Source organism: Hibiscus syriacus, unplaced genomic scaffold, assembly GCF_006381635.1.
Source record: "Hibiscus syriacus cultivar Baekdansim isolate YM2019G1 unplaced genomic scaffold, ASM638163v2 tig00116989_pilon, whole genome shotgun sequence".
Lineage (NCBI taxonomy): Eukaryota > Viridiplantae > Streptophyta > Magnoliopsida > Malvales > Malvaceae > Hibiscus > Hibiscus syriacus.
Window position 1 is genome coordinate 1,518,605 of NW_024063508.1, and position 23,491 is coordinate 1,542,095.

Consider the following 23,491-nt stretch of genomic DNA (forward strand, 5'->3'; position numbering starts at 1 on the left):
ATACCCCAAAATTTTGGTTAGTGCCCAAAATGTAAACTTTGAAAGTTTGGTGGCCAAAGTGGAAAATTAGGAAAGTTTAGAGACTTGAGTGGTAATTTTCTAAAAATTAATTTTTATTCCAATCTATTTACTCTTTAAAGTTGGGTTTTATTGAAATCAGATTTTTGATCTAGAAATTGTGTTAAAACTAGGAAGTGTTGAAGTCTGGTAAAAATTCGATAAATCGGATTGAATAGAAATTTTGGGAAAAACTGAAGGATGATCAATTAGGCTTAAGAATATTATTTCCATATTTTAAAAAGATGTAAAATAATATAAAACATTGGATTTGAGGACTTAATTCCATGTTAAATTTGAATCGTTGGACTAAAGTGGCAGGATTGCAATTTTTGGAAAATTGCAAGGGAAAAATTGTATAGTGGGAAATATTTTATTCGTATTTGACTTTTGGAAGATGATAAGGTTGAGGTATCTTGGTTTGATGGTAATTATGAAATTTCATTAAGGGTAAATTGGTATTTTCCCAATTAAATGAATAAAATATTCATTTAATCTTAAATTAAAGGTAAATTAACATAAAATTAATCTAAAATTTCATGTTATCTTGTTCATCTTTCTTCTCGTAGTCGTGAGCTCCTCCGAACGTGAGAGAAAGTTTCTTTTCAATTTTTGAGAAATTTCCTTTGAATTTTGAGTTATACCATGAAATAGAAAATTGCTCTACGCGAAAAACGCTATCTTTTGGTACCATTTATGCTTGCTAATCTTGCTTTATTTTAAAAATCCCAAATTCTAGTTATGACCATATTAGGGTTTATGGAATTGATGTTGAATCTTGATGCTTTTGAGGTTGTATATTTATTTTCAAGCTTGTTTGATGATTAAAACATGTTCAATCTTCCCAGAAATGTTTCTTTGATATTCAGGCAAACTATAAGTTCAGGAAACTTTTTGTTTTGATGAAATTTTATTAGGGCTTTTATTGTATAGATGTTGTAAGGTTTGGTGGAAGTTGATTTCATGCTTGAATCGAATCAAAATTGAGCAATATCATGAAAAACCTAGTCTAAGAGCTTTCGAACATTCAACCATGGCTTATATGGACGAGAAAAATTATGTAAGGCTGGAAATAATGTAGGAAGTATTCTACAAGCCTTAAAAAAAATTTAGGGACCATTTGGTAATTTTTAAAAAGTTAGGGAACTAAATCGATAATTTTGGAAAAATGGTGGGTTATTGTGTATTTGTTCAATAGTTGATGTACTATGTTGGAAATTGTTGTTTGGGAATTGAAATGAGTGTTAGAATGTGAAATTTGATCATAATGGAACTTTGGAAAGTTTAGTGATTTTTATGCAATATTCGAATAGATGGGGTTTTTAAATGAAATTGTGTCTCTTTCAATGTACCTTGATTATTTCAATGCTGGAAGTTTTGGTATTTAAAGTTTAAGTGTTAAAATGGTGAAGGACCATTTTATATAAGTTGAAAAAGTTGGTGGCAAAACTAAAAGAACTATTAAGTGTTGAAGTATTTTGATTGTGAATAAGTTTCAAGTATGATTATGGATTTTGTTTTAGAAATTTATGTTAGTACAATACTAACATATGTATCGATATAACAACCCAGAAAATCGAGAAAAAAATATATATTTATTGGTGTATTTTGGTGAAATTTGGTGACTAAATTAAAAGTTTTGAAAACTTGATGTCTATTTTAGAAGTTGAAGGAAATTCAAGGACCAAGCCTTGAATTCCTCCAAAGAGTGTCGGCAGCATTGTTTTAAAAGCGTTTCTGATTTCAAAAATCAGAAACAAGTTTTGCTTATATTTCCTTTCGCCCGCACATATACTTTTAAGCCCGATTTCGACGCAGTTCGACATCTGATCGTCAAATTGAAACCACCATCGTGTTCATCTTTGACCTGTGAACAAAACCCAATAAACCAATTTTAGCGAACCGCTGCCAAACGCCTTGAATTTCGAGTCAAAGTATTGACGTTTTTTTAGCACCACCGCCGGGAAAATCTTGAATTCATCTCCAATCGTTGATTAGTTTTCGACACCTCCGCACCATCGTGTTCTGGTGTCGTTCCGAGTCCGACGATGTCCTCCTTGTCTCCGTGGCCGGCGGCGCGTGAGGGGGTGGAGCGATCAAAGTTCCGATCGAAGTGAAATCAAGCTCTCCATCATTCAAAAATTTGAACCGAGGTTGGTAAGTGACTCAAAATCGCTTAAAAGAATTTTTGGAAATTTTTGCAGGAATTTTTGGAGGCCGGAAGCGGTCTCACGCGCCGCCCCTACGCGTGGGGAAGATTCGAACTTGATGTTAATTGGTTGACCGGTCTGACCAGTCCGAATCGTTTGACCGGTCCGAACTGGTTTGACCGTCCGAACTGGTTTGACCGGTCCAAACCGGGTTGACCAATCTGACCCGACCCGACCCGACCTGGTGACATTCTGAGAAATATTTTAAAAAATGTGACATTCTGGGAAATATTTTGAAAAAGTGACATTCTAGGAAATATTTTGAAAAAGGTGACATTCTGTGAAATATTTTGAAATAGGTGACATTCTGGGAATTATTTTGAAAAAGGTGACATTTTGGAAATTTTTGAATGTGGATTGAACCCCTTTGACCATAACTTTGACCGGCTTTAAACGGCCATTAAACGACCTTTGATTTTGTTCGAGTATACCTATTCTGACATTTTTCGACGTGCCGAATCTGTTTCCGAAGTTCGTTTCACCAAATTCGAACCTGAAGGCCTCCAAATCATCAGTCAAACCCGTTGACTTTGATTTTGACCAAGAATTTGAATTTTTGAAAAGTCATACTTTATGTTTTTCGACGTCCTAATTCGGATTCCGCAATCCGTTTGGTCAAATTCAGACTCGAAATCCTCCAAATTTATAGTCAAACCCAAAAAATGCTTATATATTTAAGAATTTTAGCTTTGATCAATTAAGTAAGACTTGGGGTTAATAAATTATTATTGTTTGAAGGTACAAGAGACTCTCCGGATCGTTCGACAGCTCGACCCAGCTCTTCTAGATCAGTTAAACCACGAGTGCCAATATTCACCCGTAAGATCCGTAAATCTTAAAATTTCAGAAATTGATTATGTTACCCTCTAGTAATGTAGTGTTATTATGAATTAGTTTTGAAAACTGTAGCAGAGCGTGGCGAGGCCAGTACTCAGTAGATCTACAGTTTGATCCTATTATCGAGGTGTGTTCCCTAAGTACTATTTAATTATTTTATCTGTTTTGAAATATGGTACATTGAAAGCTATGATTTATTGTTTATTGATGGTTTATGGACAATGACTGATATATGACTATTGGTTTTCATTAATATATGATAACGATATTTACTGATTTATGGAAATTATGCATACTGCATAAATAGTATTTTTGAAATACTGATTTTGGGTTGGATTGAATTACGGAGGTATAGCTCTGATCAAGCTGGTAAACCTTACGGACTTAATGGACTCTTGGGTAGGCTCACGAGCCCCAAGATGCTCTTTGCTGTGTGCTTAGAGTAAGCCTTACGGACCTAAGGATACAGACCCAAAAGCTTATCCTTAGGTAGGCTTCCTTTTTGCTGTGTGCTTAAGGTAGCCCTACGGACGCAGTTCTGGGGAACTGCGGTTGGTGTACATGAGAAGGAATTTAAACTACGAGTTTCAAAAGTTAAACTTCATTATGATTTTATGATGATTTACTGAACTTACTCGGTTATGTACCTACTATGATTTTATTGTACTATTGGGACACACTGAGCCTAGCTCACTTTTCAAAAATGTTTTTTCCCTTTCAGATACTGTTGGTTAGATACCCCAAATCGAGCACTTGGAGAATCAACATATATCTTGAAGTACATCTATTTGTAATGCTTTTATATTTCAAGTTGACTTTATTTTGGTAGCATGGGCCTTTATTGAAGTATTTTCAGAAATGAATATTATTCCGCTATTGATTGGTTTAGTGATCCAAATTCTACGACATATTTTAAAAATTAAATTTTTAACTATTTAGTTTTATATTCATGAGTTAGGTTTATCGTAATTTATTATCCTTTTATAAATGTATTTATAATGTGATTTTACATTGATCGAATAAGGGTTTTGGAAAATGTATTTAAAAATCATGGATGTGATCCGATAGACTTAGTCGAAACGCATAGACTGGGTTTAGGGGGTTACATTTAATTGGTATCAGAGCTTTTGATTTTTAAACCTCGGACTGTGTATGAGTCCAATTTAAAGTACGTTTTGAAATATTTTACAAAACTGTGCTAAGCCATGTCTCAAAGTTTTTACGATTTTAATTGTGTTTGAGACTCTAAGTGCTTATCTACCCTAAGTTTTACCTTCTATAGTAAACTAGATCTACCAAAATGAGTGCTAGATGTGGATGACGAACTAGCCGTGGACGAGGTCGAATGGCTAGATTTACGGACCCAATCGATGAGATTCAAGTAGATCCCCCACCTTCGACAGGTGATCCTACTCCTACGACCCCGACGAATTTGCCTAATACTGCTGCTACTGGCATGACTACACCGATCATAGGAGCGACTGATATTGAGTCTGAGTCTACCGAAGTTGCTTTGGATGAGAATTTTGCAGACAATTTCTGAGTTGATACAGAGAGCGGTAAGAGCTGCTGGGTTGTATCCGAGGTTCCTATTTCGACTCTAATGCCAATGGATTCAGAACTTTTGGGGGACAGATTGGTGAGCTCTACTGAAGCTGAAGATTGGCTCCAGGATACTGAGAGACGCATGGATCAGTTGGGTTTGGACCTAACTAAGAGATATCTGGGTGCAGTTGCGATGTTAGATGGCAATGCTCACACCTGGTGGGAGTTAGTGGTCCGTAGTGTTTCGACTGATCGTTTGACCTAGGGTTTCTTTAAGGAGCATTTTCGGAGCCGTTTTCTGGGAGAGCGCTATTTAGCTCAGAGACGATAAGAGATCCAGGACCTGGTTCAGGGAGACATGACTGTTTCTGATTATGAGATCGAGTTCTTGAAGTTAATAAAGTATGGAGTTAGTATGGTACCTACCGAGAGAGATCGATTTCGTAAATTTGCCCTTGGACTCAGATAAGAGCTGCGTAGGCAGGTTGTGACCCATCAGGATGAGATTTTTGATGTGCTGGTAGGCAGAGCGAAGGATGCTGAAGAGGTAGAGACCTTGGCTCCAGCAAGAGACCGTGTTGATCGAGAGCGGTCTGGGAGAATTTCTGGCCCAAACGAGTTCTCCAAACGTCCTGGAAAGAAGACTCGTACTTCGGGTCCTTTGAGAAGCAATACCAGTTCTAGGCCTGCACCATATTCACCCTTAGTTGTCAGTCGAGGTGGTTCTTCATTGTAGCCTCATGGACCCCTTTGTGAGTATTGTGGTAAACGACACACAGGAGAGTGTTGTAAGAAAATGGGGGTATGCTATCAGTGTGGATCCAGTGATCATTTTCGGAGGGATTGTCCACAGTTAGCTTTGTCAGAGCGGACCGCTACCCAGACTCTTATGCGTTCTCAGACTTCAGTACAGACCCCAACTAGAGGTCGTAATCAGGGAAAGCCTTATGGATCAGCATCCAGAGCCGATAGTAGAGCTCGACCCCAGCAGAGTCGAGAGCCTGTAGTTTCAGAGGCTAGACAACCAGCTTTGATTTATGCCACCAGACGTCGGGATAATAGAGATGAGCCTGAGGTTATTGCAGGTACATTTACTATTTATTCTATTCCATACTTTGCATTACTGGACAATGGTTCGACACACTCCTATATATCGAGTTCAGTATCTCGAAACCTTCATATTCCGATTGAGAACACTGATAATATGGTTACGGTTACGAGTCCAGTAGGACAGTCAGTGTTAGTGAATAAAGTACTTCGGCGTTGTCCACTGGAGGTTCAGGGAGAAATTTTTCTCGCTGATCTTATGGAACTTCCTTTAGAGTAGTTCGATCTAATTCTTGAGATGGATTGGTTGAATAAACACAAGGTAAATTTGGATTGCGAATACAAGCGTGCTACTCTAAAGACTTCAGATGGTCGGACTATTGTGTTAATTGGTGAACGGCGTGGCTATCTCTCCAATATTTGGTTCAACTATGGTAATTAATCGTATGATCAAGAAGGGGTATGAGACTTTCATTGCCTGTATTCTGAACACTAAAGGTTCCTTGTCCACGATCGAGGAGATTCGTACAGTTAGCGAGTTTTCTGATGTTTTCGGAGGAGCTGCCTGGGTTACCTCCTAATAGAGAGGTAGAGTTTGAAATTGAGCTTATCCGGGATATTCACCTATTTCTATGGCACCCTATTGCATGGCTCCAAAGGAACTTAAGGAGTTGAAGGTTCAATTGCAAGAATTATTCTACGAGGATTTATTCGGCATAGTACCTCACCCTGGGGAGCTCCAGTTTTGTTTGTGAAAAAGAAGGATGGGTCGCTAAGGCTATGTATTAACTATCGGAAGTTGAACAAGATGACGGTCAAGAATAAGTACCCATTACCCAGGATTGATGATTATTTGATCAGTTGTGAGGAGCTACTGATTCTCTAGATTGATCTTCGTTCGGGGTATTATCAATTGAAAATTAAGGGGTCAGATGTTTCAAAAATAGCCATTCGCACTAGATATGGTCATTATGAATTCTTAGTAATGCCTTTTGTTTGACGAGCGCTCCCGCAACTTTCATGGATTTGATGAATCGTGTGTTCCGGCCATATTTGGATCAATTTATGGTTATCTTTATTGATGATATTCTAGTTTATTCTCGGACAGAAACAGAGCATGCCGAGCATTTGAAGATCATTCTGCGAACCTTGAGAGAGCATCGTCTATATGCCAAACTAAGCAAGTGTGAATTTTGGCTTCAGGAAGTGTCGTTTTTGGGGCACATTATTTCTGCGCGAGGTATTCAGGTCGATCCAAGCAAGATCGAGGCTATTGTGAATTAGAAATGACCCAAGAATGTCTCTGAGATCCACAGTTTCTTGGGCTTGGCTGGATATTATCGATATTTTGTCGAGGGCTTCTGGATCATTGCTGCTCCTTTGACAAAGTTGTTAAGGAAGAACATGTCGTTTGATTGGGGCGAGGCACAACAGGAGAGCTTTGAGAAATTAAAGGCGGTTTTGACTCAAGCACCAGTGTTGCTTCAACCAAAGTCCGGGATGGATTTTACAGTGTATAGTGATGCTTCACATTCAGGACTTGGTTGTGTTCTAATGCAGGAGGCTAAGGTAGTGGCTTATGCGTCACGTCAACTGCGACCACATGAGTGTAATTATCCAACTCATGATTTGGAGTTAGCAGCAGTGATTTTTGCCTTGAATATTTGGAGACACTATATGTTGAGTTAATCGATCGACGGAATCGGCCAAGAGGGGGGTGAATTGGCAATTAAAAATTTGGTGGAAGCTTTTGCAGAAAATTGAAAAGATTTGCACAACGATTTAGAGTGGTTCGACTTTCTCAATCAAAGTCTACGTCCACTACCTTAGCTATCCACACTAAGGATTTTCCACAAATTCACTAATTTGTCTTTCTTTTGAGGACAAAGAGTAACCTTACAAACCCTCAAGAATTATACCCCAAATTCTTGAGAAAACTCTCTCCCAAAGAGAACAATACAAATTTGCAAATGTACAAAGAAATCCTCACAAGGTAGATTGTTTGCACAATTCTAGAACAAAGAAAAGAACACTCAAAGATGAATACAATTGAGCACAATATGTGTTCTTGAAAGCAAAATGAATATTGAATGAAAAATAGGCTTGAAATGCTCAAAATTGAGGTTTGATGCTTTCTCTTTGATTCTCTCTCTTGATTTTAGTTGCTTGATGTTTCTCGTTATTGATCAATGGCTTCTAAGCTTGCTTAAATACACCTTGAATCACTTCTGAAAGTTGGGGATAATTAATGAAGATAATATAGCCGTTAAGTGTGAAAACAATTAATAAAACAGCTTGGAGCGTGGGGGGAATCGGTTCCCCCATAAGGGATCGGTTCCCTAAGTGTAAATTCAAATATTTCGACGTTGAACAGGGGGGAATTGGTACCCCCTATGGGGGAATCGGTTCCCTCCGAGCATTTTGGAAATCTCGGAGCCAAACCATTAAGGGGGAATCGGTACCCCCTTGGGGGGGGAATCGGTTCCCTCTGAGCAATCTGGAATTTTTGACTTTGAAATGGTTCCAAATACTTTGTAAAATTATTTTGAAATTGTTTTTAAGATTAAAACTTAATTTTACACTTTGAGTAAGAATTAAAATGATCTTTGAAAGATTTGGAGTAATGTTTTGATATTCGAATAATTCTATCGAATATACTTAGAAAATCATTTGGAAAATCTTAAAATTCATTTAACTTAATTTATTATATCGAAATATCAAAATGTTTTCAACAATCTCCTTTTGATATAACAAAACATTTTAGTAATTTTAAGATTTTGAAATCAAGTATTTCAAGTTTTGAAATTACTCCCCTACTTTAACACTTCTCCCATTTATCATTTTAAAACACACTTAAAACACACACTTCTCCCCCTTTTTGTTAAATCAAAAAGATTCAAAGAAACGTGAAAAACATTTAGCCAATTGATTAGGTATATGTATGCATAAGCTGCTAAGATCACAATCAAGAGAAACGTTAGCCATTAGTTTCATAATCAATATTCATATTTAATGTGATATGGGAAAATTGGTCATATATCTAACATGAAGTAAATGATGCAATAATGAATAAATCACACAAAACATATAAGCTCACACCATCCATAAATCCAAACAAATTCCCAATCCACAAAATCAAACATTCCAAAATATTCAAAATGTTAAAACAATAAGTTTGGAGTTCAAAGTAAAACATTTAATCACATATCCGGATCAGGAGGAGGAAAACGAGCTCGCATAGCGGCCATTTCGTTAGTGAGGTCATTAATACGTGTGTTGGTTGCTTCATTATTTGCACGCATTTCCCGAAGAATTTCTAATTGTTGAGCTCCCATTGTGGATAAATGAGACTCTATAGAAGTAAAGAGCGAATCCATGGTCGCATATCAGAAATCAAATGTCTCCATAAAAGATTGAAATATGGAGGCATTTGAGTCGATTGTTGTGTGTGCTCCTCGGGTTGCTCAGGCTCATCTTTGGTTTCATCGATATCCCTCATTAATTATTCAAACTCTGGATCTTCTTCAGCTTCGAGTGGAGCTTGTGAAGAACTAGCTCCCAGAGTAGTTGCAAAAGATCGAACCCATTCACCGGTTTCTTTATTTTTGACCCATCCCGCTCTTGTTAAAGAAAGAAGATTGATTTGTTTCTTAAGAGGAAAGGAGGCATCTAGACCAACTCGAAGCTCGGCTTTAGAAAAGAGATTACTAAGGATACAACCGTAAACTAGTGAAGAACAAAGTTTCTTATTTGGCACTAGGTTAACGGTTTCAACAATCTCAGCAAAGATAATCTCAGAAAGGTTTATTTTTATATCGTGTTCAAAACAATGCAACCACCAAAGATCTAAAGCTCTGAGAGTAGAATAACGACCCCCGGATGGTCGAAACCACCAAGTGATCATGAGATGAAGAAAATGCTCATGAAGATCTAGAACACTTGCACTATCATTTCGTTTATATCGTGAGCCTAAAACTTGTTTTTCATTTGATAAACCTTCATTATCCAAGCCTAAGGCATTGGCTATGTAAGGCGGATCAAGATGGAAATATTGACCTATGAGGTAGGAACGTACTCCTATGGTTTTGGTTTTGTCACGATTCTTGATACAAACGGCATTACAATAGAAGATACGAACAAGTTGATGATAGACAACGGGTTCAAGTTCGAAAAGTTTATCAAATTTCCATTCGTGCAAGATAGGGAGATATTTAAAGTTAATAGCAACCATAGCTTGAAGAGATGGGATATGTTCTTCCCTAATCTTATACGAGTCAAAATATTGGTAAAACCAATAACGATAATCTTTAGGACCCGGTTGATTGAAACAAGAATTTTGGATAGTCAAGTTAGGATCAAGATTTGGAATAGGATTTTGAGGAATAGGAGGTGGATTTGGTTGAAGACTAGAACGACTAGATGAAGACCTAGCACGTTTAGGATTAGACATGGTGAAGAAAATCGGAATAGATTGGATAACCTGCAATTTTAAAAACAAATGTATGCAATTCAATTAATCCCAAAACTCAATTGAGTCCTCAATATTTCAAGGTTCTCTAAATCAATCCTAATGGGCAAGTTTTGAAAAACTTTTGAAAAATATGGTTTTGAGAAACAATATTATAGTTTCATAACAACAACATAATTTAATCAAAACACAATAATTTGAAAACAACAATTTTTTTTTAATTTTGAAAATTTAAAATTTTTGGAAAATTCTTGTGTTTTTGATGAAATTAGTTGTAACATTTAGTTTCTAATCACTAAACAATCAATGCCCGATCACTATTTCAACCTAGAACTAATTAAAACTAATCCTATGTTCAAAATCAATGAAATAGAGAGTTCAAAAAATTTACCTTGAAATATGAAGATTGAGGGGATTTAGATGTTGTTTGCACGATTTTAATGGTGATTGCAAGTTTAGGAGATGATATTTGAAGTGAATTAATCTTTAATCAATATTTGAACATAAAATTAATTTTTCATCAAGAATCATAAACTCCCCCTAACTAATAGCAATGAATGCAATCAAAAATTACTATTATGAGCATTTTTCAGTATTTAAAAGTGCTGAATTATTTTAAACACTAACTGAAGATAGGTCAGTTAAACCTAATTCTCCCCTAAGTGTCCAAAACCTTTCCTTATCTAAGGGTTTTGTAAAAATATCCGCAAATTGATGCAAAGTATTAGAAAATTCTAGAACTACATCTTCCTTAGTGACATGGTCTCTAATGAAGTGATGTCTAATTTCAATGTGTTTAGTTCTAGAGTGTTGGATGGGATTTTTAGTGAGACAAATAGCACTAGTATTGTCACACTTGATAGGAATAGTACCTACTTCAATTCCATAATCAAAAAGTTGTTGTTTCATCCATAAAACTTGTGCACAACAACTACTGGCTGAAATATATTTCGCTTCAGTGGTGATAATGCAACACAACTTTGTTTCTTTGAAAACCAAGAAATCAGCATATTTCCAAGGAATTGGCAAGTACCGGAGGTGCTTTTCCTATCTAATTTACATCCTCCATAATCCGCATCAGAAAAAGCATGCAAGCTAAAGCAAGAGTCTCTAGGATACCAAAGTCCTAAACTAGGAGTGTCCTTAAGGTATCTAAAGATTCTCTTAACAGCTAGTAAATGTGATTCCTTAGGACATGATTGAAATCTAGCACATAAGCAAACACTAGACATAATGTCCGGTCTACTTGAAGTTAGATAAAGCAAAGAGCCAATCATTGACCTATATAATTTAACATCTACACATTTACCTCCTTCATCTAAGTCAAGCTTTGTTGAAGAGCTCATTGGAGTGTCATGAGGTTTCCCATTTCCAGTCCAAACTCTTGAGCATATCTTTGACGTACTTAGCTTGATTAATGAAGATGCCATCTTTTCTTTACTTGATTTGGAGTCCCAAGAAAAATGAGAGCTCCCCCATCATGCTCATCTCAAACTCACTTTGCATTAGCTTAGAAAATTCTTGGCAAATAACATCATTATTAGAACCTATATATCATCAACATAAATTTGAACTACTAATAAATCTTTACCTTATTCTTTAAAAACAATGTAGTGTCAACCTTTCCTTTGAAAAACCTTTATCAATTAAAAATTTGACAATCTTTCATACCAAGCTCTAGGAGCTTGTTTTAAACCATAAAGAGCTTTTGTCAATTTAAGAACATGATCTGGAAATTTTGAATCTTCAAAACCTGGAGGTTGTTCCACATACACTTCTTCTTTATAAAACCATTTAAAAATGCACTTTAACATCCATTTGATAATTAAATTCATGAAAACATGCAATGCTAATAACATTCTAATTGCTTCCATCCTAGCTCGGGAGCGTATGTTTCATCATAGTCTATGACCTCTTATTGAGTATACCCTTGAGCAACAAGTCTAGCCTTGTTCTCACTATATTACCACTCTCATCAAGCTTATTCCTAAATACCCATCTAGTACCTACAGTAGATTTATTACTAGGCCTTTCAACTAATGTCCATACTTTACTTCTCTCAAATGATTTAATTATTCTTGCATAGCCATAATCCAATGTTCATCATTTAATGCTTCTTTAATATTCTTAGGCTCTATGCATGAAATAAATGCACATAATTACAAATATTTCTAAGAGAAGATCGAGTTGTTACCCTTTGGATGGATCACCTATAATCTCACCACCCTTGACATAGTTGTACTCTCTTGGATAAGATACTTCCCTTTCTTCAATAGTTGGATTCTCAAGAGGATCATGAGTTTCCTCATTTTCGTTTCTTCCTTTGATGATGGTTCTCCAACTTCATGCTAACATCATTTTTATTTATAACACCTACATCATCATTCACACAAGAATCCTTCCTTGGAAGGGAATTATATCGAAAAGAACATGTATAGACTCTTACAACTACAGTTCTTTTAAATACTCGATAAGCTTAGAATTTAAGGAGTAACCCAGAACAATTCCTTCATCACTTTTAGCATCAAATTTTCCAAGGTTTTCTTTACCGTTGTTTAAAACAAAACATTTACATCCAAAAGGATGAAAATAGCTAATGTTAGGCTTTTTATTTTTGAAAATTTCATATGGAGTTTTCTTTAAAATTGGCCTTATCATTACTCGATTAACAACATAACAAGCAGTGTTTGTGGCTTCCGCCCAAAAATATTTTGGCAAATTATTTTCACAAAGCATGGTTCTAGCCATTTCTTCTAAAGTTCGATTTTTCCTCTCAACAACTCCATTTTGTTGAGGGGTTCTAGGTGCTGAAAAATTATGACTAATACCATTAGAATTACAAAATTCAATAAATCCAAGATTTTCAAATTCAGTGCCATGATCACTCCTAATACTAGTTATAGAATAACCCTTTTCATTTTGGATTATTTTTGAAAATGTGATGAACTGTTCTAATGCTTCATCTTTAGTACTTAAAAATAGAACCCAAGTATATCTAGAATAGTCATCTACCAAGACAAATGCATATTGTTTTCCACCCAAGCTAGTAGTCCTAGTTGGCCAAAAAGATCTACATGGATCAATTGTAATACTCTACTAGTTGATACGTCATTAATGGATTTAAAAGAAACACGCTTTTGTTTTCCTTTAGCACAAGCATCACAGATTTTATCATTATTAAATTTAAGCTTAGGCAACCCTCGAACTAAATCACCTTGAATTAGCCGTTGCAAAACACTCATACTAGCATGTCCTAGTCTCCTATGCCATAACCAACTATCATGTTCATCCTTAGCAACTAGTCATAAATTAGTCATATCAAAAGAATATAAATGCACCATGTAAATGTTCCCTATTCTATGACCAACAAGCATAATCCGATTAGATGCAATGTCAATGACTTTACAACCATTAATTTCAAATAAGACATTGAATCCTTTATCGCATAATGACTAATACTCAATAGATTATTCTTAATCCATTCACATATAAAACATTTTTAATTGTATGGAAGAGGTATTACCTATTGTACCAATACCTTCAATGTGACCTTTTGAATTATCTCCAAAAGTCACTTCTCCTCCATTTTTGGCGTTAAGCTCAATGAACCGACTTTTGTCTCCGATCATGTGTGTTGAGTTAATCGATCGACGGAATTAGCCAAGAGGGGGTGAATTGGCAATTAAAAATTCGGTGGAAGCTTTTGCAGAAAATTAAAAATATTTGCATAGTGATTTAGAGTGGTTTGACTTTCTCAATCAAAGTCTACGTCCACTACCTTAGCTATCCACACTAAGGATTTTCCAACAAATTCACTAATTTGTTCTTTCTTTTGAGGCCAAAGAGATAACCTTACACACCCTCAAGAATATACCCCAATTCTTGAGAACACTGTTTTCCCAAAGAGAATATTACAAATTTGCAAACTTACAAGGAAAACCTCACAAGGTAAGATGTTTGCACAATTCTAGAACAAGAAAAGAACACTCAAAGATAATTACAAATGAGCACAAATGGTGTTCTTGAAAGCAAAATGAATATTGAAAGGAAAATTCGCTTTGATTTGCACAAACTTAATGTTTGATGCTTTCTTTCTTGTTTCTCTATGATTTCTTATTGATCAAGGGCTTCAGAACTTGTTTAAATACACCTTGAATCACTTCTGAATGTTGGGGATGATTAATGAAGATCATATAGCCGTTTTAGTGTGAAAACAATTAATAAAACAGTTTGGAGCGTGGGGGGAATCGGTTCCCCCTCATAGGGAATCGGTTCCCTAAGTGTAAAATTCAAATATTTCGACCGTTGAACAGGGGGGAATCGGTACCCCCTATGGGGGAAATTGGTTCCCTCTGATCATTCTGGAAATCTCGGAGCCAAACCATTCAGGGGGAATCGGTACCCCCTTGGGGGGGAATCGGATCCCTCTGAGCAATCTAGAATTTTTGGCTTTGAAATGGTTCGAAATACTTTGAAAGATTATTTTGAAATTGTTTTAAGATTAAAACTTAATTTTACACTTAAGTAAGGATTAAAAATAATTTTTGAAATATTTTGAGTAATGTTTTGATATTCGAATAATTATATCGAATATACTTAGAAAATCATTTTGGAAAATCTTAAAATTCATTTAACTTAATTTGTTATATTGAAATATCAAAATGTTTTCAACAATCTCCCCCTTTTTGATATAACAAAACATTTTAGTAATTTTAAGATTTTGAAATCAGGTTTTGAAATTACTCCCCCTTACTTTAACACTTCTCCCATTTATCATTTTAAAAACACACTTCTCCCCCTTTTTGTTAAATCAAAAAGATTCAAATAAATGTGAAAAATATGTAGTCAATTGATTAGGTATATGTATGCATAAGCTGCTAAGATCACAATCAAGAGAACCGTTAGCCATTAGTTTTCATAATCAATATTCATAAACAATGTGATATGGTAAAATTGGTCATATTGCTAATAATGATGTAAATGATGCAATAATGAATAAAACACACCAAACATATAAGTTCACACCATCCATAAATTCAGACATTCCAAAATATTCAAAATGTTAAAACAATAAGTTTGGAAAACAAAGTAAAACATTTAATCACATATCTGGATCAGGAGGAGGAAAACGAGCTCGCATAGCGGCCATTCGTAGTGGGTCATTACGTGCGTTGGTTGCTTCATTATTTGCACGCATTTCCCGAAGAATTTCGAATTGTTGAGCTCCCATTGTGGATAAATGGGGCATATCGGTAATCAAATGTCTCCATAAAAGATTGAAAATATGGAGGCATTTGAGTCGATTGTTGTGCTTGCTCTTCGGGCTGCTCCTCGGGCTGCTCAGGTTCATCTTCAGCTTCATCGATGTCTCGCATTAATTGCTCAAGCTCGAGATCTTCGTCAGCTTCGGGTGGAGCTTGTGAAGAACTAGCTCCCGGAGTAGTTGCAGAAGATCGAACCCATTCCCCGGTTTTCTTATCCTTAATCCATCCCGCTCTCGTTAAGGAAAGAAGGTTAATTTATTTCTTAAGAGGAAAAACGACATCTAGACCGACTCTAAGCCCAGCTTTGGAAAAAAGATTACTCAAAATACAACCGTAAACAATAGATGAACAAAGTTTTTTATTATGAACAAGATTTACGGTTTCAACAATTTCAGCAAAAATAATCTGAGGTAGGTTGATTTTAATATTGTTTTCGAAACAATGTAACCACCAAAGATCTAAGGCTCTAAGAGTAGAATAACGACCTCCAGATGGTCGAAACCACCAAGAAATCATTAGATGAAGAAAATGTTCTTGAAGGTCTAGGACACTTGCACTATCCCTTCTTTTATAACGAGATCCTAAAACCTGTTTTTCATTTGAAATTCCTTCATTATCTAATCCGAATGTATTGGCTATGTAAGCCGAGTCAATATATAAGAATTGTCCTAGAAGGTATGAACGAATTCCTATGGTTTCGATTTCAGTTTGGTCTTTAACACAAACGACATTAGAATAGAAAATACGAACAAGTTGATGGTAAACGATGGGTTCAAGGTTAAAGAGTTTATCAAATTTCCACTCTTGTAAAAGAGGAAGATATTTAAAATTGATAGCTAACATAGCTTGACGAGAAGGAATACGTTCTTCCCGGATTTTGTAAGAGTCGAAATATTGATAATACCAAAAACGATGATTTCTAGGACCAGGATGATTGAAACACGAATTTTGGATAGTCAAATTAGGATCAATAGGATTAGGATTAGAAATTGGAATAGGTGGAGGATTTGGAGGTGGATTTGGTTGTCGGTGTGAACGACTAGATGAAGACCTAGCACGTTTAGGATTAGACATGGTGAAGGAAATCGGAATAGATTGGATAACCTGCAATTTTAAAAACAAATGTATGCAATTCAATTAATCCCAAAACTCAATTGAGTCCTCAATATTTCAAGGTTCTCTAAATCAATCCTAATGGGCAAAGTTTTTGAAAAACTTTTGAAAAATATGGTTTTGAGAAACAATATATGTATAGTTTTTCATAACAACAACATAATTTAATCAAAACACAATGATTTGAAAAACAACAATTTTTTTTTTATTTCAAAAATTTAAAATTTTTGGAAAATTTTTGTGTTTTTGATGAAATTAGTTGTAACATCTAGTTTCTAATCACTAAACAATCAATGCCCGATCACTATTTCAACCTAGAACTAATTAAAACTAATCATATGTTCAAAATCAATGAAATAGAGAGTTTAGAAAAATTTACCTTGAAAGATGAAGATTGAGGGGATTTAGATGTTGTTTGCACGATTTTAATGATGATTGCAAGTTTAGGATATGATATTTGAAGTGTTTTCTGATTAAAATCAATGATTTGAGGCAAGAATGGAGATTTGAGTGTTTGAGGGTGAGAAATGGCGGAATAGATTTTGGGGTTTTGGGTGTTCTAGCCCGATTTTAACAGAACCCCAGGGGGTATCGATTCCCCTGTGGGGGGGATCGGTTCCCCTTCAAAGGGGGAATCAGTTCCCTCATGGGGGGATCGATTCCCTCTGCACCAAAATGCTAAAATCTGACTTTTAAGCACATAAAATGCTAAATTAATCTTCTCTAGTGGTATAGGCAACTCATATATTGAAAAATAATTATGTTCAAACAATTAAATTAATCTTTTATCCATATTTGAACATAAAGTTAATTTTTCATCAAGAATCATAAACTCCCCCTAACTAATAGCAATGAATGCAATAAAAAATTACTATTATGAGCATTTTTCAGTATTTATTAAAAGTGTTGAATTATTTTAAACACTAAGTGAAGATAGGTCAGTTAAACCTAATTCTCTCCTAAGTGTCCAAAACCTTTCCTTATCTAAGGGCTTTGTAAAAATATCCGCTAATTGATGCAAAGTATCAACAAATTCTAGAATTACATCTTCCTTAGTGACATGGTCTCTAAAAAAGTGATGTCTAATTTCAAAGTGTTTAGTTCTAGAGTGTTGGATGGGATTTTTAGTGAGACAAATAGCACTAGTATTGTCACACTTGATAGGAATAGTACCTACTTCAATTCCATAATCAAAAAGTTGTTGTTTCATCCATAAAACTTGTGCACAACAACTACCAGCTGAAATATATTCCGCTTCAGTGGTAGATAATGCAACACAATTTTGTTTCTTTGAAAACCAAGAAATCAACATATTTCCAAGGAATTGGCAAGTACCGAAGGTGCTTTTCCTATCTATTTTACATCCTCCATAATCCGCATCAGAAAAAGCATGCAAGCTAAAGCTAGAGTCTCTAGGATACCAAAGTCCTAAACTAGGAGTGTCCTTAAGGTATCTAAAGATTCTCTTAACAGCTAGTAAATGTGATTCCTTAGGACATGATTGAAATCTAGCACATAAGCAAACACTAAAAATAATGTCCGGTCTACTTGTAGTTAGATAAAGCAAAGAGCCAATCATTGACCTATATAATTTAACATCTACACATTTACCTCCTTCATCTAAGTCAAGCTTTGTTGAAGAGCTCAGTGTCATGAGGTTTCTCATTTTCTATTCCAAACTTCTTGAGCATATCTTTGACGTACTTAGCTTGATTAATGAAGATGCCATCTTTTCTTTGCTTGATTTGGAGTCCCAAGAAAAATGAGAGCTCCCCCATCATGCTCATCTCAAACTCACTTTGCATGCTCATCTCAAACTCACTTTGCATTAGCTTAGAAAATTCTTGGCAAAGAACATCATTAGTAGAACCAAATATTATATCATCAACATAAATTTGAACTACTAATAAATCTTTACCTTTATGCTTTAAAAATAATGTAGTGTCAACCTTTCCTTTTGAAAAACCTTTTTCAATTAAAAATTTGACAATCTTTCATACCAAGCTCTAGGAGCTTGTTTTAAACCATAAAGAGCTTTTGTCAATTTAAGAACATGATCTGGAAATTTTGAATCTTCAAAACCTGGAGGTTGTTCCACATACACTTCTTGTTTTATAAAACCATTTAAAAATGCACTTTTAACATCCATTTGATATAATTTAAATTCATGAAAACATGCAAATGCTAATAACATTCTAATTGCTTCCATCCTAGCTACGGGAGCATATGTTTCATCATAGTCTATGCCCTCTTCTTGAATATACCCTTGAGCAACAAGTCTAGCCTTAGTTCTCACTATATTACCACTCTCATCAAGCTTATTCCTAAATACCCATCTAGTACCTACAGTAGATTTATTACTAGGCCTTTCAACTAATGTCCATATTTTACTTCTCTCAAATTGATTTAACTATTCTTGCATAGCCATAATCCAATGTTCAACATTTAATGCTTCTTTAATATTCTTAGGCTCTATGCATGAGATAAATGCAACATAATTACAAATATTTCTAAGAGAATATCGAGTTGTTACCCCTTTTGATGGATCACCTTAATTTCACCATCCTTGACATAGTTGTACTCTCTGGATAAGATACTTCCATTTCTTCAATGGTTGGATTCTCAAGAGGATCATGAGTTTCCTCATTTTTCGTTTTTCCTTTGATGATGGTTCTCCAACTTCATGTCTAACATCATTTGTATTTATAACACCTACATCATCATTCACACAAGAATCCTTCCTTGGAAGGGGATTATCATCAAAAACAACATGTATAGACTCTTCTACAACTAAAGTTCTTTATTAAATACTCGATAAGCTTTAGAATTTAAGGAGTAACCCAGAAAAATTCCTTCATCACTTTTAGCATCAAATTTGCCAAGGTTTTCTTTACCGTTATTTAAAACAAAACATTTACATCCAAAAGGATGGAAATAGCTAATGTTAGGCTTTTTTTTTGAAAATTTCATATGGAGTTTTCTTTAAAATTGGCCTAATCATTACTCGATTAAAACATAACAAGCAGTATTTGTGGCTTCCGCCCAAAAATATTTTGGCAAATTATTTTCACAAAGCATGGTTCTAGCCATTTCTTCTAAAGTTCGATTTTTCCTCTCAACAACTCCATTTTGTTGAGGGGTTCTAGGTGCTGAAAAATTATGACTAATACCATAGAATTACAAAATTCAATAAATCAAGATTTTCAAATTCAGTGCCATGATCACTCCTAACACTAGTTATAGAGTAACCCTTTTCATTTTGGATTATTTTTGAAAATGTGATGAACTGTTCTAATGCTTCATCTTTAGTACTTAAAAATAGAACCCAAGTATATCTAGAATAGTCATCTACCAAGACAAATGCATATTGTTTTCCACCCAAGCTAGTAGTCCTAGTTGGCCCAAAAAGATCTACATGGATCAATTGTATTACTCTACTAGTTGATACGTCATTAATGGATTTAAAAGAAACACGCTTTTGTTTTCCTTTAGCACAAGCATCACAGATTTTATCATTATCAAATTTAAGCTTAGGCAACCCTCGAACTAAATCACCTTGAATTAGCCGTTGTAAAACACTCATACTAGCATGTCCTAGTCTCCTATGCCATAACAAACTATCATGTTCATCTTTAGCAACTAGGCATAAATTAGTCATATCAAAAGAATCTAAATGCACCATGTAAATGTTCCCTATTCTATGACCAACAAGCATAATCCGATTAGATGCAATGTCAATGACTTTACAACCATTAATTTCAAATAAGATATTGAATCCTTTATCGCATAATTGACTAATACTCAATAGATTATGCTTTAATCCATTCACATATAAAACATTCTTAATTTGTATGGAAGAGGTATTACCTATTGTACCAATACCTTCAATGTGACCTTTTGAATTGTCTCCAAAAGTCACTTCTCCTCCATTTTTGGCGTTAAGCTCAATGAACCGGCTTTTGTCTCCGGTCATATGTCTTGAGCATCCACTATTAAGGTACCATGAATTTGAATTTATTTCCCATGCCTTGTAGCAATGCTCCTTTCCCTACAAACATAGATTAATTTTTGGTTTTTGGTACCCAAATTCTTTTGGGTCCATATTCATTAGTTTCCAAAATCCTAGTCCCCTTAGGTATCCATTTGTGTAGGATATTTTTATCTTTAGTAGTAATGAGTTCTTTAGGAATCCACATACTTCTAACGATTTTTCCATTAGAGGTTCTTTGGGGACCTCTATGATTGTAGTTTCTAAAACATTTTCTAACAAAGTTGGATTTTGAATTTCCACCTTTTTCAAAATGTTTTGTTCCAACTTTATCAAAAGAAGTTTTAAGATCATCAATTTTCTTTTGATGATCATCATTGATCTTTGAAAGTAAATTTTGCAAATCTAAATTTTTCTTTTCAAACTCTTCTAGTTTGATTTGCAAATCTTTGATTTTACTTTCAAGATCGTTGTTAGTTTTGAATATGAGTTTGTTTTCATTTTTCAATTTTGAAACATCGTTTTTATATTTTAAAAATAATTTCTCATAATCCGAAGCCAACCCATTATATTCCTCTAATAACTCATCATAGGATAAATCATCAAAATCAGATGAGTTAGAGGTTACCTTAGAATCTTCCCCAAATGCCATCAAGCACAAGTTAGCTACTTCTTGTTCCTCTTAATCGGAACTTTCTTCATCGCTCCATGTAGCCACATGAGCCTTGTGCTTATTCTTTGATTGACCCTTTTTCTTCAATTATGGGCAATCATATTTAACATGCCCTGGTTTTTTGCATTCGTAGCAAATGATTGGGTCCTTCTCTTTCGGTTCATTTTTGAGGCCTTCATTTCGTTTGAATTTTCTTTCTCGATAAGGTATCATCATTTTTCTTAACCGTTTGGCAAACAATGACATTTCCTCGTCCTCGTCATCGTCATCGTTATTTGAATCACTCTCATCTTTTATGGATTTGAAAGCAACTCCAATGTTTTTCTTCTTCTCCTTCTCCTTTGGTGTCTCGTCAATTTTTTCGAGGTCCACCTCATCTTCGAGCATCATTTCATGAGTGAGGAGTGACCCAATTAGCTCTTCAAGAGTTAAGGACGTTAAGTCCTTAGACTCGATGATTGTCGTCTTCTTTGATTGCCACGATTTTGGGAGGGAGTAGACTAACTTCCTCACAAGCTTTTCATTTGAAATGATCTCTCCATATGATTTGAGATCATTGACAATCGTTGAAAATCTATCCGTCATAGCTTTGATATCTTCATTTGGTTTCATTCTGAAATTTTCATAGCTATGCGTTAGAATACTAATTTTAGATTTCTTTACCTCATCGGTACCTTCATGAGTGACTTGAAGTTTGTCCCATATTTCTTTGGCAGTTGTACACGATGAAACTCTTCCGTATTCATCTGGTCCAAGAGCACAAAAAATTATATGGATGGCTTTGGAGTTAAGCTGGAACATTCTTGTCTCTCCTTCACTCCACAACCTTGGATGAGTGAGAGGTTTGATGTATTCTTCTTCTACAGCATTCCATGCTCCCATGTCACTTGCTTGAATGAAGTACGTCATTCTATTCTTCCAATAGGCATAGTTAGCTCCATTGAAGAAAAGAGGCTTGTTGACGGGCATCGAATCGAGACCAGAGTCGAAGTTTGAAGCGGAGGCCATTGATGACTTTGATAATCGATATAACTCTTCCCGAATCGACTCAAGAGGCGATTAAACCTTCAAATGAGTTAGGCTCTAATACCAATTGTTGAGTTAATCGATCGACGGAATCGGCAAGAGGGGGGTGAATTGGCAATTAAAAATTTGGTGGAAGCTTTTGCAGAAAATTGAAAAGATTTGCACAGCAATTTAGAGTGGTTCGACTTTCTCAATCAAAGTCTACGTCCACTACCTTAGCTATCCACACTAAGGATTTTTCACAAATTCACTAATTTGTCTTTCTTTTGAGGACAAAGAGTAACCTTACAAACCCTTAAGAATTATACCCCAAATTCTTGAGAAAACTCTCTCCCAAAGAGAACAATACAAATTTGCAAACTTACAAGGAAATCCTCACAATGTAGATTGTTTGCACAATTCTAGAACAAAGAAAGAACACTCAAAGATGAATACAATTGAGCACAATATGTGTTCTTGAAAGCAAAATGAATATTGAATGAAAAATAGGCTTGAAATGCTCAAACTTGAGGTTTGATGCTTTCTCTTTGATTCTCTCTTGATTTTAGTTGCTTGATGTTTCTTATTATTGATCAATGGCTTTTAAGCTTGCTTAAATACACCTTGAATCACTTCTGAACGTTGGGGATAATTAATGAAGATAATATAGCCGTTTAAGTGTGAAAACAATTAATAAAACAGCTTGGAGCGTGGGGGGAATCGGTTCCCCCTCATAGGGGATCGATTCCCTAAGTGTAAAATTCAAATATTTCGACCGTTGAACAGGGGGGAATCGGTTCCCTCCGAGCATTCTGGAAATCTCAGAGCCAAACCATTCAGGGGAATTGGTACCCCTTGGGGGGGAATCGGTTCCCTCTGAGCAATCTGGAATTTTTGACTTTGAAATGGTTCGAAATACTTTGTAAAATTATTTTGAAATTGTTTTTAAGATTAAAACTTAATTTTACACTTTGTGTAAGAATTAAAATGATCTTTGAAAGATTTGGAGTAATGTTTTGATATTCGAATAATTCTATCGAATATACTTAGAAAATCATTTGGAAAATCTTAAAATTCATTTAACTTAATTTGTTATATCGAAATATCAAAATGTTTTCAACACTATCTTTACGGAGAGAAGTGTTATATTTTCACTGATCATAAGAGCTTAAAGTACCTTCTGACCCAGAAGGAGCTTAATTTGAGACAACGGCGCTGGCTAGAGCTTCTAAAGGATTATGATTGTGTGATTGATTATCACCCTGGTAAAGCTAACATTGTGGC